The sequence below is a fragment of the Geotrypetes seraphini genome, chromosome 6, assembly GCF_902459505.1.
Source record: "Geotrypetes seraphini chromosome 6, aGeoSer1.1, whole genome shotgun sequence".
NCBI classification, from domain to species: domain Eukaryota; kingdom Metazoa; phylum Chordata; class Amphibia; order Gymnophiona; family Dermophiidae; genus Geotrypetes; species Geotrypetes seraphini.
The window spans coordinates 66724183-66739981 of record NC_047089.1 but is presented as its reverse complement, the minus strand read 5'-3'; the positions used below and the strand labels follow the sequence as shown (position 1 = coordinate 66739981).

The 15799-nt window shown below is 43.5% G+C and overlaps 1 protein-coding gene across 4 annotated transcripts in view; it reads right to left on the bottom strand.

Moving 5' to 3' along the window:
- TSC22D1 (TSC22 domain family member 1) overlaps positions 1-15799 on the bottom strand; it is a 171559-nt gene that overhangs the window by 96070 nt on the left and 59690 nt on the right. Inside the window, exon 1 of one of the 4 annotated variants that reach the window (XM_033950218.1) lies at positions 10437-10460. The exons of the other annotated variants lie outside the window; for them this stretch is intronic. The gene's annotated coding sequence lies outside the window, so the exon portion shown is untranslated. Of the gene's footprint in view, positions 1-10436; positions 10461-15799 lie in introns of those variants that run through there. 4 annotated transcript variants of the gene reach the window in all.

Genomic DNA, 15799 nt, shown 5'->3' with positions numbered 1-15799 from the left:
GCTAGAGCGCAGATGAACAGGAAGAGAAGGCCTAGGGGCAAGTAGAAGAGAATACAAATGCCAAGGATGATAGAAAGCCATCTCATATTCAAAACAGGTATAAGTCTCCTGTCCCAAAATGTCGAAGTAAACATACATTATTATACTTCTGCATATCTGGGACTCCCTCCCTGAGACCAAGATCCCAGCAAATAAAATGCCGCCTGAGGCTTCTTGCTCCCCCCCTCCCCCCCCCCAAAAAAAAGAGTGTAGACAATTTAGTTATCTTCCCGCCTTACGTATCGAATTTTGTTCTTAAGCTGTCTTTCATAGTCTTTGTATTATCATTATTTTTTGTTTTTAAGCTGAATCATGAACCTCTTAGATTTTAAGAAAGGAGGTATGTCAAATAAAAAATAAACTGAACAAACAAAATCTGTATAACTCCCAGAGATCTTTTTTCCATAAACGGATCAGTAAAAGCTGCAAAATATAGAGCCATTTTAGGAAGACTATCATATTGAATAGCTGAATTCTCCCATATAACGATATAGGAAAAAAAATTCCAAGAATCTAAATGGTGACAAATATAGTCCATCAACAAACTCAGATTAGTCTTCTTAAGGAGTACAGTGGAAGATGTGACATCAGACAACCCTGTCGGGTGCCACGTTGAATTTCAAAAGATTCTGAAAGTATTCCATTAACCCAGATGAAAGCTAAAGGAGAAGCATAGAGCACAGAAATGGCATCCCAAAAACTCCCCTGAAAGTTTTAGTGTTTCAAATTAGCAAATAGAAATCCCAAGATACCCTTTCAAAGGCCTTCACCACATCAAAACGTACTAGCAACGATGGTAAATGATGGGTGATGCAATCTCATTCCGTCTATTGGTGCAAGTCTCCATACTAAACTTACTCGACTACTGCAACATCATTTATCTGGGATAAGAACATAAGAACATAAGAATTTGCCTCCGCTGGGTCAGACCAGAGGTTCATCCCGCCCAGCGGTCCGCTCCCGCGGCGGCCCCTCAAGCCTATCACCTGTGCAGTGGTCCCTGACTATTCCTATAACCTAGCTCAACTCCTATCTGTACCCCTCAATCCCCTTATCCTCTAGGAACCTATCCAAACCTTCTTTGAAGCCCTGTAACGTGCTCTGGCCTATCACGGCCTCCGGAAGCGCGTTCCATGTGTCCACCACCCTCTGGGTAAAAAAGAACTTCCTAGCGTTTGTTCTAAAACTGCCCCCTTTTAATTTCTCCGAGTGACCTCTTGTACTTGTGTTTCCCCACATTGTGAAGAATCTGTCCCTGTCTACCTTTTCTATGCCCTTCAGGATTTTGAAGGTTTCTATCATGTCTCCTCTAAGTCTCCGCTTTCCAGGGAGAATAGCCCCAGCTTTTTCAATCTATCGGCATATGAGAAGTTTTCCATACCCTTTATCAGTTTAGTTGCCCTTCTCTGGACTCCCTCAAGTACTGCCATATCCTTCTTGAGGTACGGCGACCAGTACTGGACACAGTACTCCAGATGCGGGCACACCATTGCACGATACAGTGGCATGATGACTTCCTTCGTCCTGGCAGTGATACCCAACATTTGGTTTGCTTTCCTTGAGGCCGTCGCGCATTGTGCTGATGCCTTCAATGTTGTGTCTACCATCACCCCCAGGTTACTTACCACTAGCAGCGATCCCCCCATTTTGTAGCTGAACATCGGGTTCTTTTTCCCTACATACATGATCTTGCATTTCTCTATGTTAAAGCTCATTTGCCACTTTTTTGCCCACTCTTCCAGTATCGTTAGGTCCCTTTGCAGGTCCTCGCAGTCTTCCGCGGTTCTAACCTTGCTGCAGAGTTTGGTGTCATCCGCAAATTTTATAACCTCACATTTCGTTCCCGCCTCCAGGTCGTTAATAAATATACTGAACAGGAGCGGTCCCAGCACCGACCCCTGCGGAACTCCGCTCGTGACCCATAGCCAGTCTGAGTAGTGGCCCTTTACTCCAATCCTCTGTTTCCTGCCTGCCAGCCAGTTTTTGATCCATCAGTGGACATCCCCTTGCACCCCGTGGTTCCACAGCTTCTTAAGCAGCCTTTCGTGGGGTACCTTGTCGAAGGCTTTTTGGAAGTCAAGGTAAATGATGTCTATGGATTCCCCTTTATCCATCTGGCTGTTTATTTCCTCAAAGAAGTACAGTAAGTTTGTGAGGCACGACCTTCCCTTGCAGAACAAAAACTACTCAGACTCCGAATAATCCAAAACTCAGCCGTCCGACTGATTTTTGGCATAAAAAAATGGGACCACATAACCCCCTATTACCAAAAACTTCACTGGTTGCCTCTGGAGGCAAGAGTCTTGTTCAAATTTGCCTGTCTTTGTTTTAAATCTATACTTGGCTCGGCCCCCACATACCTGGTTTCACATTTCAACTTGGACTGCCCCAGCAGATCTACACGCAGAGTCCACATGTTCACCCATCCATCAATAAAGGCCTGCCGATACAAAAGATACCTAGACATACAGCTTGCTTTCCAAGCGGGCCTAATGAACAACTGGCTGAGCTCCTTAATAACGCACTCTTCCTCCTATCTAAGTTTTAGAAAACTAGTAAAAACAAACTTGTTCAACTGTTTTGTATCCTAATTTTTCCCTTTGTCCCATCACTTACTCATTTGATTTTTTACCACGATTTCTCATTCCCGCTCTACTCTCGGCCTACTTATATAGATGTCTGTCCAATGCCCCTCTCTCGCTGATTGTTTGCAGCAGGTTCCTGCTTTCTTATTCCTGTATCCGCTTCATGTACTTTAAAACTTCTTTGTACCTATCTCCGCTGATTGTCCAGCTCCTCTTATTGTAAACCGCCTTGAACTACTATGGCTTTGGCGGTATATAAGAATAAAATTATTATTATATTGAAGGAAGGTCAGTATACATTGCAGATTAAGGGGTATTTTTCTATCCTTCACAAAGCCTATCTGGGGGTTTGCAATGACATCAGGGAGAATATGGGCCATACGATTGGTCAAGATCTTTGCAAACAATTTCGCTTCTGTATTTAAAAGTGATATAGGGTAATAGGAACCTGGTAATTTTGCATCCCGGCCAGGTTTCAAGAGAACCACAATATGAGCATCCCTCAATGAAGATGATAAGAGACCCCTCCTGAACAAAAACATTAAAAGGTAGAAGCTAAAACAGGCGTAATCTCAGCGCTGAGTAATTTGTAGAATTTGGATTGAAACCATCAGGGCCCGGGGCCTTCCAAAGCTTACTAGACTGAATAACCAGGGAAACCTCATGCTCTGAGATAGGAGCCCCCAGCATCGTTTGTTGAGAATTAAGAATGGTAGGGACCAAAATGAACATAAGAATTGCCGCTGCTGGGTCAGACCAGTGGTCCATCGTTCCCAGCAGTCTGCTCACGCAGCGGCCCTTAGGTCAAAGACCAGTGCCCTAACTGAGACTAGCCTTACCTAACTCTGGTGCCGGGAGTGGAGCATATAACTTTTGATAGAATGCCTGAAAAACAGTGGCTCTCTTTCTATCAATGTATACCAAAGTACCTCCTTCAGTGCTCATCTGTACCACTCACGAGGATCCCTCTGAGGTGCATACCAGATAAGCCAAGAGCCTCCCACCTTTTTGTTATCATGTAAATAGAATTTATATTTAAAGTAGTTAAGAGACCTCCCTGTTCTGGCATGGATCAACTTATTCAAAGCAGCCTGTGATGCTAAGAGAGCTGTTTTCCGTTGGTGGGTAGAATGACAGGCGAACCATATCCAATCCGCCTTCACTTGCCGCTCCAAGCGAAGGATTTTGCGATCCCTGGCCTCCCTCTAGAAGCTAGTATAAACAATAATTTCTCCTTGCAGGAGTGCTTTCGCTGTTTCCCAGTATAATACTGGGTTGTCCATGAGCCACGTTACAAAACTGGACATCACGCCATTTTTAAAATAAATAGTACAAAAAACAGTGTCCTTATATAGGGCAGGAGGGAACTGCCACCTATGAACCCTGTCCCCACTCATGCCCACGTCTACTATTCACCAAACCAAAGCATGATCTGAGACACAGTAAAGACCAATATCCGCTGTATGCATGCAAGAAAATAAACTTTTAGAAAGAAGCCAATAATCGATCCTAGAAGGATATAAAACTGCTGGAGAGGGTGCAGAGACGAGCAACGAAGCTAATAAAAGGTATGGAGAACTTGGAATATGAGGAACGACTCAAGAAACTTGGACTGTTCTCCCTTGAGAAGAGTAGATTGCAAGGGGACATGATTGAGACTTTCAAAATACTGAAAGGCATCGACAAAATAGAGCAGGAAAATAAATTATTTACATTGTCCAACGTGACATGGACAAGAGGACATGGATTGAAGCTAAGGGGGGGACAAGTCCAGGACAAATGTCAGGAAGTTCTGCTTCACGCAGCGAGTGGTGGACACCTGGAATACTCTCCCAGAGGAGGTTATTACGGAATCCACTGTGCTAGGATTCAAAGGCAAATTAGATGCACATCTCCTTACGAGAGGCATAGAGGGACATGGGTGACTAAAACTACATCAGGTGTACACCTGACTGGGCCTCCGCGTGTGCAGATCACCGGACTCGATGGACCATGGGTCTGATCCAGAGATGGCAGTTCTTATGTTCCATGAGCTTGGGACAGATGTGGTAATCCCTCTCAACAGGATGAAGGGTATGCCAGACATCTAGAAGATCCACAGATGAACAAAGAAAAGGGATTCCTCTAAGAGTCCATGCGATCTTGAGGCTGAGGATTAGACTTATCAAGACTTGGATCATGAACAAGGTTAAAATCCCCACCCATCACAACAGATATATCAGAAAAGCAGTTCAATGCCCAAAACAAAGCAGTGTAAAATGACTTCTCATAGACATTGGAGGCGTATATGTTGCAGAGTAATAAAGATTTCCAGTTCAGGATGACAAGAGCCAACACAAACCTACCTGAAGGGTCTGCCCACATCTCCTGCACCAGCACATCTAAATTTTTCCAGATCAGAATTAATACTCTAGCCTTCCGGTGTACCATTTCTGCACCTACCACTGTGCCCACCCACTAGCATTTAAATTTCTCATGTTCAGTAGAGGTCACGTACATTTCCTGCAAAAAAGCAAGATTTGCTTTATGGCGATTCAATGTTTGTAAAATCTTTTGCCTCTTAACTGGAGGGGTCACGCCATTAATATTCCAATTAATTAGTTTAACCATACTAGGTGGGGTTGTCCCAGCCCTACAGTACCACCTATGGTCTCTCCAAGCATGGAAAAGCAAGAAGGACTTTAAATCACACATGGATAAGAACATAAGAATTGCCGCTGCTGGGTCAGACCAATGGTCCATCGTGCCCAGCAGTCCGCTCACGCGGCGGCTCCCAGGTCAAAGACCAGTGCTCTAATGAGTCCAGCCTCACCTGCATACATTCCAGTTTAGCAGGAACTTGTCCAACTTTGGAAGCCCAGACCATATGAATTCCAAGTATTAATAGAGGTGGAAAGAAAGAGCAAACGACAACCAGCAATGGTTAAAAAGTGAAGGAAAAGATTACTAGAGACAGAACTTCATCTTTCAAAAAAACAGAAAAAGGATCTGAATGAAGAAAGCAAGCAGCAACATAAGCTTTGGCAAGTTAGATTCAAAGCACTAATAAAAAGGTTAAAAGAATTTTAAGAGAAATTTACTATACTTCTTCAGATATATGAAAAGCAGAAAGCGTGTGAAGGAATTTGTAGGATCATTAGATCAACAAGGAGAAAAATGGTCACTCAGAGAGGACACAGCTATAGCAAAGAGACGGAATAAATTATTTGCTTCGGTCTTTACTGAACAGAATATAAGAGCTACCCATCCCAAAAATGTTTTTCCAAGAGTGACAATATGGAGAAACTGAACAAAACTCAGTGAACCTAGAAAATGTATTGAGTCAAATCAACAAAAGTAGTTAAGTCTGGACTGGAAGACATACACCCCAGGGTACTGAACGAACTCAAACATTAAATTGTTGATCTGCTATCTATGATCATTAAAATAGTCTGGGGTTCCTGAAGACTGGAGAGTGGTGAACGCAATGTCAATTTCTAAAAAGGATTCTGGGGTGATCCGGAAAATTACATACAGGTAAGTCTGTTGTCAATGTCAGGCAAAATGATAGAAACTATTATAAAAAATAAAATTACTGAACACATAGACAAACATGGTTTAATGGGTCAGAGTCAACATGGATTCAGCCAAGGGAAATCTTGACTCATAAATTTGCTTCACTTATTTGAAGTAGTTATTAAACATCTAGAGAAAGGTGAGCTGGTTGATGTAGTCTATCTAGATTTTCAGAAAGCATTCAGCAGTCCCCTCATAACAGACAGTCATGAAAATTAAAAAGCCATGGGATTGGGAATTGATTAAAAGAAAAACAAAACAGGAAGTAGGGTTAAATGGCCAGTTCTCTTAATGGAGGAAGGTAGAGTGCCCCAAAGATCTATACTTGGACTAGTGCTATTTAACATATTGATATATATGATCTGGAAATGGTTATGATGAATGAAGTGATTAAATTTACAGATGACATAAAATTTTAAAATCATGAGAACTGAGAAATTGAAGGAGGAACTTAGGAAATACTTTTAAAACAATAAGAAAACACGTTTTCACCCAATGAATGGTTAAGCTCTAGAACTCATCACAAGAGGATGTGTTAACAGCATTTAGCGTATCTGTGTTTAAAACAAAGAAAACAGAAAAAATTGGAGGCAGATAAGTCAAAGCCTATCTAGTCTGCCTAGTCATGCTATTTACTATCCCTTCCTTTCCCTTACAAATACAATGTACTTATCTTCCAAGCTTTCTTGAATTCAGATACATTTTTCATCTCCAGCACTTCCACTGGGAGGCCATTCCACACAATTACCACCCTTTCTATGAAAATGTATTTTCTGGAGTTATTTCTTAGTCTATCCCCTTTTACCTTCATCCTATGCCCCCTCGTTCCAGAGCTTCCTTTCAACTGAAAGAGACAACTCATAAAACATGATGGCAGCTAAAGGCCAAATGGCCCATCCAGTCTGCCCATCCACAGTAACCATTATCTCTTCCTCTGTCAGAGATCCCACGTGCCTATCTCACACTTTCTTGAATTCAGACACAGTCTCTGTCCCCACCACCTCCTTCGGGAGACTGTTCCACGCAACTACCACCCTTTCTATAAAAAAAGGTATTTCTTTAGATTACTCCTGAGCCTATTACCTTTTAACTTCATCCTATGCCCTCTCATTCCAGGGCTTCCTTTCAAATGAGATTTAACTCATGTGCATTTACACCATGTAGGTATTTAAATGTCTATCATATGTCTCCTCTCCCACCTTTCCCCAAAGTATACCTACTGAGATCTTTAAATCTCTCCTCATATACTTTATGGCAAACACCATCAACTATTTTAATGCTCTTATGCTCTTATTTTAATTCTTATGCTCTTATTCCATGTTGTGGACCTCAGGGATATGTGTTGGCCTTCCTTGAGTCCTCCTTAACATCAGTTTATGGACTTTACCTCCAGGAATTTGTCTAAAATTTTACATAGATATAAACAGGATGGAGTCGGTCCTTCCTCTGGACTGACTCCATCCTGTTTATATCTTTGTAAAATTTTAGACAAATTCCTGGAGGTAAAGTCCATAAACTGATGTTAAGGAGGACTCAAGGAAGGCCAACACATATCCCTGAGGTCCGCAACATGGAATAAGAGCATAAGAATTGCCGCTGCTGGTTCAGACCCGTGGTCCATCTTGCTCTTCTTTAGGATTATGACAAGTACTTGTGATCTGGATTAGCCACAGTTGGATGCAAAATAGATGGACCATTGGTCTGACACGGTATGGCTGTTATATTTTCTTCCACATCTCAGTTCTCTGCTCAACTGTCATACATCTGCTGCATCTCCTAACAGAACATCAGGCTGCTATCCTCAAAGTGGCTTCCACTTATGGCTTTCTCCACTGCTCCCTCTTGCACCAATGAAGGATCTTCAGTGCACCCACTGTCTGTTCTGTACCACTGTGTTTGCAATCACTCTGCAACCTCATTTATTTTTCTTATTTGAACATCTCCAGCTTCACTAAGGCAGGAAAGGAATCCAAATCAATACAAAAAACTCTTAAAGGCCTATGGTGACCATACTGCTGACCTGTGGCCCCTAAGGATTCTATAGGATCATACTGCAACAAATACTTCTGGTTTCCCCCCCCCTAGACTGGGATCCGTACATAAAAATCCTAGGGAGAAGACTATTCATCCCACTGGTAGCAATCCTGTGGAGTAATGCTGCTTCCAATGCCCTTACTGCTTGGGCTGTGGACCCATGTCAGAGTGGAGTTGGAAAGGGAACCACTCCCAGACCTGGCCTCACCAAGCTAGGACTCGTGGGCTGAGGCTTTTGACCAATGTTGCTCAATCAGGGCAAAGATCCTTAGACTTATCCCCAGAGCACTACCCAGTCAGATAGCAAGACCCTCCCCCCCCCCTGAGATAGTTCTCAACTCCTGGAAGAAAAGAAATCCTAGCAAGTTGTAGGGCTGTTATTACTACCTATACTGATGACATTGTCACTGGAATGTCAGTGCTGTGTGCCTTCAGCTGCTGTTTGGGGATTATAGTTTTTTTCAAACATCTAGGTGGGTTTATTTTATAGCCTCTTCACCCCCTTTGCCTTCTCCTTCCCACACTGGTACTGTGTGTAAACAAAATAAACAAAAAAGACTTTCCCTCTCTCTGTAAAATCCTAGCTCATGTTCGCAGTCTAATATCAGCTCTGGCAAGATACACATTTCAAATCTGACATATTGTAATCACAAAGCAGAAAATAAAATTATTTTCTCTACCTTTTGTTGTCTGGTCATTATTCAAATCATGTTGGTCCCAGGCTCTGGTTGTCTTCTGATAACTCACTTGCCAGGGTCTCTTCTTTCTCCGTGCTAACCATCCTTCTTCCATCTCTATCCTCTCCTTCCGTTTCCCTTCCCTGGAGGTCTGGCATCTTTCCTTTTTTTGTCTCCATCCCCTAAGCTGCAGCGATGGACCCCACCATCCCTCCTTTTCTCAACTACCCTTTCATCCAGCATCTCACCCTCCTTCCCCACCACTCCAGGGTCTACCAGCTCTCCCTTTCTCTTCCCAACAACCCTCCTAACCAGTATCTCTATCCCCCACCATCCCTTGTGTCCAACTGCTCTCCATTTCTTTTCCTTCCCTCCCTAAATCCCATTGTCCACATTCCTCTCCCTCTCTTCTGTTTTTAGATCCATTATATCTTCCATCCCCCCATCTCTCCTCTCCATAATCTCCCCCTCCATCTTCTCCCCATCTCTCCCTCTCCAATCCACCAACTCTCCAATGCAAAGTTTGGCAGAGGGCGCCCTGGTCCCTGCTAATGAATGAAGAAGCGAGGTTCAGCTGCTCCCTGGAGCCTTCATCGCCTCCGAGCATGGCTCCACCTAGAGTTTCAGACACTCAATGCAGGGAGCCGGGACCTGAGCCCACCCTTTCCCAGTCCTGCTCTCTTTCTGCTCGAGGCAGCACGAGGGACAGGGGAGCCTGCATCACCGTTGGGGGATTGGAGAACTGAACCGAGCCTGCTGTCATTTACCCCGAGCGGCCCGTGCTTCCCTCCCGCTGCTCTTCTCGGCGCCGACATTCCTCTAACAAGACCACACTACTTCCACCAGCGGCAGGACAGACGGAAAGGAGAGCGCTAGCCAACCATTCATTTTTCTGCTGCCAATCCGTGCACAGAGGTCCACTCGGCGCTCCCCTTACCGAATTCCTTTCTTTTGATGTAACTTCCGGTTTCGCAAAACCAGAAGTTACATTAGATGGAAGGACTCTGGTGGCAGAGGGAAAGGCTGAATGGGTCTCTACAGCAAGGGGGCCAACAAATTGGTGAGTTCGGGTTTAAAAAAAATCACAAAACCATAAATCGATTTGAATCGATTCACGTGAAGTGAATCGGTGAATCGATTCGAATTGGAAATCAAGAAGCACTAGTACATACATGCAAGGGATTTATAACTTTTCCTCTGTTTGGTACAACTATCAGTTATAAATATTAAGTTTTTGTTTTCCTTATATTGACTAACTATCCACTCTGCTCTCATTTAACTTGTGATTTCCTTTGTTAACATCACAGCCAACATTAGCCTCTCCTTATACTCCATGTGTCTGAGCCATTTGCCATAACAACCTGAGGTTAAAAAGAGTTTCCGGAGTTGCTTGAACAATTTCATTAACATTAAAAATATCCCTTTCCTTCAATACAGAAAGCCATGGGTTATACTGTACACACAGTGCTCATCGCCATTACTTGGCTAGAGAAAGGGAAAAAAAGTTTTGTTCCTATGTTTTTCAAAGCAGAATAAAAACCCTTACCTGAAGGCAAAACAGGGAGGTTTGTTGTTCAAGAATAATCCAAATAAAGGTAAGCCAAATCATGAAAAAAAGAAAAGAAAGTGAAATTAGTAATCATATAACTGCATTTGAGGTTCAGTTATCATGCAATCAACTAGAAATCCACTTTCAAAGTGTACATTTGGATGGGGGGAGAGTAAGCTTGATTAGCAAAGGAAAGAGAGGAATGGCCTAGTGATAGAACTGCTGCCTCTGCACCCAGAGGTTGTGGATCAAATCCCAGCGCTGCTCCTTGTGACCCTGGCAAGTCACCTAATCCTTCATTGCCCCTGTATATATGTAAACTGCTTTAAAATATGTAACCACAAAAAGCAGTATGCAAGTCCCATTCCCTTTCCCTAAATATAGCAGCTATCTCTGATTGATTGCACTATGCCCAAGACCTTTGTTTTAATGCTTTGGAAAAAAGAACACAAAGTAAAATCTACTAGGTATGTGTATTCATTAGCATACCTTATGATGTTTTTAACATGCATAAAGTCAATTTGTATATGTTAATTTTTATATATATATATATTTATATATATATATAAATATAAATATCCACATTTAACACTACATAGTAACATAGTAAATGACGGCAGATAAAGACCTAAACGGTCCATCCAGTCTGCCCATTAGTTATACCCATTAAATACATGATTAATTTAACTTGCTCTTCTTTGATATTTCTGGGTCATAGATATTCTCTTGATCTCGTTCTAAGAGAGAAATAAACTGCCCCATTCCAAAAAAATCTACCCCAACTGAATATCATTGTGTAAACTGCTCAACTCCAAACATTTACATATCCATAACTACCCCACCATCCACCAAAACTGTCCTAGCTATTAGCTGCCCTAGCATTCCTCAAAACTATTCCAATCACCCAAAAAACTTTCCCTGCATCTGTCTCATCACAATAGAAATGCCCCCGTGTTTGCCACTCTATTATCTAGCTAAGCAGAACATGTGCTTAATCTTTGGGATGATAAAAGGAGATGAATGGGCTTCGGAGTGAATGTGGCAGTTAAAAAAAAACAAAAAACCTTCATATTCTGGACCTGCTTATTTAGCTGTTTTGGACTATAATTACTTATCCTTAAGTTTTCAGATCTAATTTAAGACTGCTACAGTCACATCACAGCATTCAGTGGTTAATCTTGTTTGTTCCTATAATTCCCGTTCCTTTTTTTTTTTTTTTTTAATTTGGATCATATGCTAGATATACAGTACGCAGCACTGTACATCAACATGTAAGAGTATCCCTGCTCAATAGAACTTACAATCTAATTAAAACAAACAAACAGGGTTAGGGAATTTCTTACAGAGGGAATGAAAAAATAGACATGGGTACTTTTTACAACTGAGTGGGAGTCAGGAGTTAAAAGCAGCCTAAACAAAAAGTGGACTTTTAGCCTAGATTTGAATATTGCCAGAGACAGAGCTTGATGTACTGATTCAGGAAGACTGTTCCAGGCATATGGTGTAGCAACACAGAAGGGTGGACTCTGGAGTTACCAGTAGTGGAGAAGAGTACAGATAGAGACTTACCCGATGAATGGAGTTCCTGGGAAGGAATATAAAGAGAGAGATACTGAGGAGCTGCAAAAAATATGGTGAATGTTTAAATTTTTTTTTTAAAACATTAAAAAAAATTTACATTGCCACTAATCCTCCTCAAAATACTCCCCCTCGCTTCACACACACTTATCCCATCACTCTTGCCACTTTCTGAAGCAGTTCTGGAAGTCCTCTTTTGGATCTAAGTTGCGCTGTTGTGGCTACCTCGATGCCCTTAATCAATTCAAAATGTTTACTTTTCATGGTCATTTTGACTTTTAGGAAGAGCCAGAAGTCACATGGTGCCAGATCCGATGAAGGAGGTGGATAAGGACACACCATAATGTTTTTATTTGACAGAAATTGCTGTACCAGAAACGGTGTGCGACATGGAGCATTGTCAGAATGAAACTGTTTGCCCATTTCTCAGGTCGCACTCACCTTCAAATCTGTTGTTAAAATGTTTTGAACAGAACTACAAGAGATGTTCAGATTCTCAGAAATTTCCCCAATAGTCAGTCGCCTATTTGATTGAATTATTTTGCTTACTCTCTCAACATTCTCTTGTGTTTTTGATGTTGAAGGAAGTCCCAATCTCTCCTCATCTTCAACCAATTCACAACCAATACAAAATTGCTCAAACCACTTGTAAACTGTCTTCATGATCACTGCAGCATCATCATAAACTAATTTTAACATTTTGTGTGTTTCTTTAGCACTTTTTTGCAGTTTGAAAATTTTTTATATATTTTTCGTGATCCATGATTTATGGCACACTAAAACACACTTTCTCTCAACCGTAGCTCACAACAGACTGCACAAGTTGAAACTTGTCGCACACTATTACTAAGGTTTGACACCCCGCTTCCCATATTAAAGATCCCTGCCTTTTTGTTGTATGGTACTTGGCAGCAGCATTCACTGTATTTTTTAATCACACCTCATAAGTTAATAAGATGAGTTTGAACTTATGCAATGCAAGGCCAGCCGAAGGGAGACTGTAGGAGCTGTGCCTAGTCCTGAGCACATGGCAAAACAGTGAGCAGAGAGTGTGCTAGCAGGAAGAAGCAGAGAGAGGAGCAGAGAAGGCGGTGCTAGCAGGGGAAGAGGCAAGAGCTAACTCCGCCCACCTCTGACGTCACCAGCCAAACTCCCCCCATAAAAGGGGATGAGCCAACGGCACGCAGCCGTTCGGCACGCGGCAAAGGTGCTCGCCTTAGCGAGAGCGCCTTTGCGAAGAGCCTTAAGAAGAGCCAAACTACACAAGACAACGATACCTTAGGGCAACAAGCGGACCTCTCAAACACACTATCCCTTCACCCTAATCGTACAGGCTCTCATACTAACTCACAGACAGCAACCCTCTCAGACATCTCAAACTCTCAGTCTCTCAGACACCCTTATCTTTCAAGCACTAAATACCCCAATCTTCCAACTCTCAGACACCCTAATCTTTCAAAATCTCACACCTGCTCACAGACAGATTTTTCTAATTTTCCTAATTCTCTACCTTACTGACAGGCAGACCTCAATTACAACTCAGCAATGGCAGGGAGGACAAGAAGTGCGAAGTCTACAATCAAGACCAGTATTCCAGTCGCTATGGCGATCCAGGAAGTGACCACGGACTGCGTGTAGGAGGAGGAGGACCCAGGACGGTGGACAGAGGTCTCTGTGCAGACCGAGACCATCCCCCAGCGCTACACTACAGTCTCTACACAGACAGAGGAGGCCGCGCAGCTGGATGGAGATCATGCAGAAACTAAGGAGCCTCAGGGAGGAGGTGATACGCCTGAGAAGCATCCGAGAGGACGAGGCCTACATCGACGGAGTCGTCCAGGAGCTGTCCCTAATCACCGAGCAGGCCCATGACAAGTCCATCCTCGAGACGCCCAAATCATCAGCTTTGAAACCAACAATTGGGATACAGGAAATGGCTAGCGGCACTGACTCCTGGCAGCTGGTGACCTCCTCCACAGGCAAACATAGGAGACCTCCCCCCCCTTTTCAATCTCTTCATCTTCTCCTTCTTCTTACAAATAGGGCAGCTATACATCAACCCCTCAACTTACCCTGCGGAACAGATTCCAAATTCTTCAGGAAGGAACTGCCGATGAGGAACAGGAGCAGGAACAGGAGCAGGCCCAACACACAGCTCCATCTCCAGGGACAACTGACCGGCTCCCCCCAAAGAAGCGCAGAGTAATAGTCATCGGGTATTCCATGCTGAGGGGCACCGAGGGACCAATTTGCAGACCGGATATGCAATCTAGGGAGGTCTGCTGTCTGCCTGGATACGAGATGTCACCACCAGTCTGGATAGACTACTCATGCCCCGAGACCACTTTCCTATGCTTCTTGTCCACATAGGAACCAACGACACTGCCAGGAACACACCAGAGACCATCACCAGAGACTTTGGAGCACTGGGTGAGAGGCTGAAGCGGACAGGAGCGCAGATGGTTTTCTCAATGATCCTCCCAGTTAGAGGCAAGGGAAGAGCCAGAGATGAATGTATCCTGAGGACGAACGAGTGGCTACAGGGATGGTGCCGGGATAGGAACTTCAGATTTCTAAACCATGGGGAAGCGCTACAAGGGCTTGAGGGACCAGACAGACTCCATCTGACCAGTAGGGGTAAGAACGTCTTCGGACACCGACTAGCCCGCCTGCTTCACAGGGCTTTAAACTAGGTAAGTCGGGGGAGGGTACCCATTCACATATTAGTGCAGAAAGGAATTATCCTGATGAGGTGAGTCGAAACTCCGCTTCCATGTCCAAGGTAAGTACCCACATTGCAAACAGTTCTTTAGGAGTCACACCGACTCGGGTAGGATAAGCCTCACAGGGACTTAGCAAACACAAGATATGGAGGGCCATGTATGTCAATGCACACAGTTTAAGTAACAAAATTCTAGAATTAGAGGCTGAAATAAGGAATGCCGACCTAGATGTGGTGGCAATATCTGAAACTTGGTTCACGGACTCACATGGGTGGGATATGGCTATACCGGGCTACAATCTACTTCATCAGGACAGAGAGGGCAGGATAGGAGGGGGGGTAGCTCTATACATTAAAGAGGACATCAAAACCACCAGGATCACAGATGTCAAGTACACCGGGGAGTCCCTCTGGGTAAACCTGGCAAGAGGCAGAGAAAAATGCCTGTATCTAGGTGTGGTATACAGACCCCCCAAGACAACTGGAAGACATGGACGCAGAATTAATTGAAGACATAGAGAATATCACTCTACGAGGAGAAGTTGTACTGCTAGGGGACTTCAATATGCCTGATGCAGACTGGAACTCATTTTCAGCGGCAACCAGCAGTAGCAGGAGGCTCTTAACCTCCATAAAGGGAGCACTTCTCAAACAAATGGTAACGGAGCCCACTAGGGCCCAGGCGATCCTCGACCTGGTACTCACTAACGGGGAAAGCATCTCAGAGGTCTCAGTAGGAGATACGCTAGCCTCCAGCAACCACAACATAGTATGGTTCAACCTTAGGAAAGGCTTCCCTAGATCAAACACGAAAACAAAGGTACTCAATTTACGAGGCACAGACTTCGCACGCATGGGAGATTTCATCCATCGGACACTGGAGGACCAAGCGGAGACCGATGATGTAGAAGCTAAGTGGTTAACACTGAAATCAACCATATATGAAGCAACTAGCCACTTCATAAAATCAGTAAATAAACGACAAAGAAACAATAAACCCCAATGGTTCACCGCGGAGATCTCGCACCTCATTAAGGAGAAGAAAAAAGCGTTTCTCTCC